Source organism: Penaeus chinensis, chromosome 18 (genome assembly GCF_019202785.1).
Source record: "Penaeus chinensis breed Huanghai No. 1 chromosome 18, ASM1920278v2, whole genome shotgun sequence".
NCBI lineage: Eukaryota > Metazoa > Arthropoda > Malacostraca > Decapoda > Penaeidae > Penaeus > Penaeus chinensis.
Window position 1 is genome coordinate 31,818,960 of NC_061836.1, and position 5,000 is coordinate 31,823,959.

Here is a 5,000-nt window from a genome sequence, read left to right on the forward strand (position 1 = left end):
AAAAATAGGGATAAGTATATCTTTTAATTAATAATAAGTTGTCTGTTACAAGTTAATACTATGAGTAGAAAGATCTGATACATGACAGAAATTTCATGAAAATACCATAAATCTTAAAATCGATTACCACAGTGATAGCTTTCCAGCTCATCTTAAATTTGTGTAGCTATTAATATACATTTGAATAATTATTATAAAACTGGTTAAATGTGACATATCCTCTTTAAAGCTATGATGAAAATATAACTAAAGGCAAAGGTGGTGATAGATATACATCATTTAATCACTGAAAATCTTCGTAGACAGATATATTATCTGCCATGGCCAAAGATGTTTCCACCAGGGAAAGAGGTTGCCCTCTGCTACATGTATTCGTCTATGCCTGTCAACTATCCATTTTCAGTGAGCAAGTGGCTGCCACTTTTTCATAGCAATGCTGAAAAGTGGAGGGATTTCGTGGACATCCCACACACGAGTCACTTTTTCGTGTTAACTGTATACAATCATCTTGGAAGTCAAGATGACATGCGCTATCGCAGAGGAAGAGGTGACATAGCTCAGTGGTAGAGTGCTGGCATTGCAAATGCAATGTTCTAGGTTCGCGTCCGGTCGCCCTCTCAGTTGATTCAGCTGTGAATGAGTACTGGTATGCTGACTTCAGTATGCTGGGGTCAAATTCAGGGCGGAAAAGAACTGGCCACTCTGCCGCATCATCCCGCCACCTAATACGCATGTTCATCTACGGACATGTCCCCTACGGCATCTTGTAACCACATTTGATTTCAAGGAATCATGCCTTTCCCATTCTTCTATTGTGGAATACCATGCCTGTAACAGACAGTTGCCTCATATATCATTTCACAGTTTTCTCTTTGTTGCTGCATTCTTTTATCTGCAAATCAAAAATATTTGACCGTTAAAATCCTAATAGGCCTATGTTCCAGATTGTCCATGTGGATAGTACCTAGGCAGGACCAATCTGTTGGCTACAAGTCAGTGAACATTAGTTGGGGTCATATTGGGTGCAACTGATAGTTAGGTTTTACACAGTTACCGTGCCAGGCAGGTATTCAGCGCAAGAGAATAAGTGGCAGAAGTATAAATAGTGATTCTTCTAGAAATTAGTTTCGTTTTTATTGATCACATTACAGTTATGCATTGCAGTAAGTACGACAATACTCTCTAGAGCGTAATTACATCAGGTGTTGCACTACCAAGTACATTGCCCTTTTCGACATGGACCCTCAGCACTGCACAGTTCTTGGTATATGTCAACATATTGAGGAAATAACACAGATTCCATATATAAAGATATATGCGAAATATTGTTAACTAGGCAGCAATCAGGGCTGAATGAGTCTGCTACAGCATAAAGATTGCAAATTCTCACGAACCTCGAGCTGGTTGGCAGCTTCCTCAGGTAAGTGTTGTAGGTGGTATAGTATTGAAGATCGAATTCCTCCAAGGGCAGAGTAGACAGCACCGTGGAAAACTCTCCCCTTCAGGTATTGTATGTTTGCTAACCATGCCAGGTTATGGATTGGGTTGCAGGAATATTCACGGGGTTAAGAGGGTTCTCTGAGCAGGGTAGATCGGGGCGGGTAGCACCACTGATATAAACAAATTTGTTACCAGAAATAACGTTTTTGTGTTTTGTTTTACGGTAGATACTCTCGGTGAAACTGAAGAGAGTGTAGAGACTTTTCCATACAGTCATGCTTATTACTGCAGATAGCATCCTGATTGGCTAGCTCCTGTGACACCATATAGTTCTACCCTCTTTCTGTTCAAGACAAGTTATGTAAGAGTGATACTGATATTCTTATTCTTTGAAATTTAAATATCCAACACACACACACACAAAAGCATATATATGTATATATATATGTATATAAATACAGACAGACAGACAGACAGACATATTTCATATATATATATTAAGAGAGACAGACGGACAGACAGACAGACATATTTCATGGTGCAGATTAGGGCTACTCAATTATCTTTAGAGTATGTCCAGATAATGAATCTGAAATGGACAGAAATAGGCATGCATTCATCTTACCTCAGCCGTGAGTGCTCATCATCAGTAAACTGATGATTACAGTTGATCGCTCTTCATTTAGCTAATCAAAATGGTTGGTCATGGTGCAAAACAGTTTATGTAAAATTTCGTAAGTACTTGAATATGCATTTGAATAAATTAGTTGATTTAATTTCTTCTGAGTGTGTTAAAGGCCAAGAGAAATAGTTTTTTTTTTTTTTAATCCCAGCATTCAACTAATGTTCAAAATAGGTTTTCGTCTTACTTTAGTAATAATATTTGAAAAAAATACAGCAAAGCAATAATATCTGTTAATAAAAGATAAAGATGCTGTGATTCTAACTCGATAAAAATGAGGTAGGACTCAGCTTGAACAAGTTGCTAACCAGAATTTTCATTAAGACATGGCTTACCATAGGTAAAAACAAAGATGATAAGTTTCCCCTCTGTCTGTCAGGCCTTTAGTTATGGTCAAGCAAGTCTTCCCTCCTACAAAGGTTAGGGGTTGTATTGCAACTATAGCCTGGCTCAGAACATATGAAACGTAGCAAAAAGTGCTTCTTATACTTGAGGTGGTAATTGTTGCCAATCAAATTTGAAATTGACATGACTAAAAATTTTCCACCTGGGAAAGCGGTGTGTGTGTGTGTGTGTGTGTATGTATATATATAAATATATATATATATATAATATATGAGGTGATTAGCTCACAGATTGATTTTATCTTCTGTTTAATGTCTTGCAAAATTAGATATATAGTGATTACATGTATCATTTTCATATAAGCGTTCTGCAGTCCTCTGTTCGTGATGCTAATGGTCTGCAATCATAATTTCCACTGATGACAAACCAAGAAGTTGCCAAAGCTGCTTGGTTCATCATTACCTATACTCTACAACTGAATAATCTCCACTATTTGTTTTTGGTGGCAGCGGTGGGATATGAGCAGAAACTTGAGCATGCGTTAGAATTGGCATGGGCACCATTTTAACAGAAAATATTAAGTTCCATTATCCATTCATCCTTGAAGAGGGCTATGAGGTTATGGTTGGTGTGGCTAGATACCCAACCAGTAGTTTAGGCTACCACCTAGACAGTATCAAATTCACTGGTTGAGATTACAAAGTAAATAATCTCATTTATAAGGAAATAGATGTAGAAAAGCACCCTACCAATTGTTTACCTCATGTAAGATGCTGTCATAGTGACAAACATGGTGAACCGTGATTGTTATAAGTAGGATTGGGGGAGAGGGGATAACTGTCACAGTTTAAAGATCACACAATAGAGGCACACAGTGCACATACCTTGGGCTTTAGCTGGTAGCAGAACCATTGCTCTGTTAAATTGGCAACTAGCAATAAGAGCATGTACAAATTGATGGACTTTTCGCCTGAACTGTTTGACAAACTATAAAAAAAACTTGTAAAACCAACATTCCAAAATTAATGGGTTAAAAGCCTCTTCCCAAAAGAGGCTGGTACCAGAAGCTATTTATTTGTCACTAGAAATGTGCAGGAACATCTTACCAAGTTTGCAATTCAGTCTACTGTTTTGTCCAAGGAGGTGTCTTTCCGACATATCCATACTCATAACCACAAAAAATTCAGTTGATTCTGTTGCTTTGGCACTTGTTTACCATAAGGTTTATTATCCTTTCTGGAGGGTTCCAAGAGGATGAGTGTCAGTTTTCGAGATAGTATGTATGCGGACGGTTATCTCTTGTGACAGGCAACAATAGACCATGTATTTCATAGCTTAAGCAGGCCTTCTTGTCAATCTCCACAGGATGTTAGACCTCAGAGAGTGCCCACAGGGAATCCATTAATGATTGGAATTTCTTGGATAACGTTTGTCCGTATAATTTTAGTTATTATTCAGAGGAACGAGGAGGGCCGATTAACAAAGGTTAATTGAAATAATAATGATAATAATTGATAACTCAACGAAATTGTAATATTACCTCTTTGGTTCGTTTCTACTGTAGTAGTGTTTTTTTATATTAGTTTTGTAATATGTATGCATGTGTCCATGCTTTTTTTTTTTTTTTTATGACGGCATACGGGAGATGATAACTATTAGAATACTAATAATACCCAGTCCAAATCAACAGTATTACTATCCAAAGCGAAACTTTCACAAATAAACAGTCGTGTTGTGAAATGCAGGTATACACTGACACACCTTGGCTAACTTGAACTGTGGTTGTCTACAGTTCAACAAATGATAAACATTTGGTCATCTAAATGAAACCTAGTCACTAACATTTTCCGCAAGGATTCACTACTTCTGCAATTCAAATGCGCAAGCTTTTAAATACCTATCAAAGGTGTGCTCCCTGACAAAGTTAAAAAACATGAAGAGATGCGTCCTCGGAACTCAAGGAAGCATGTAGGATGTTTGGCAGCACATTTGTTTTATTTTATCATGATTATTTTTCCTCAGGTGGCACATCCTTATATGTGCCTCTGTTGTATAACTGATATCCCATAAAATATACAAGTTTACCTCGAAATGGAGAAATTTTAAGGGCCTTTGTTTTAGGAACTGACTGTCATAAGGTATAGTTGCCAAGCAAGAACTTAGTGGTCTAAACAACCCTGAGACTGGTCTGAATAAGTGCTGAACAGTTTCAAGACTGGTCTGAAAATGAGTACTGAAAAAAGCCGAATTTTAGGTCTTGGTGCTGAGCTTACATTACTGAAGTTAAAAATGTCTGCTTAGTCGTTCTACTTTATTAAATGTGCATTTGTATGTGAGGAGTTAACTTTGCGCCATCAGATATGTGATACACATTGACAAATAGTCAGAACAACAAATGGAATTGCAATCATAAGACCAAAGGTAACTTGTGGATCTCGCGAGTTATGAAAGTATTTGATTACATATAAATCTTGCACATTTAACCTCTAGTAAGAAAAAAACTGGCATCTCACTCCAGACCTCGATTTGTAAA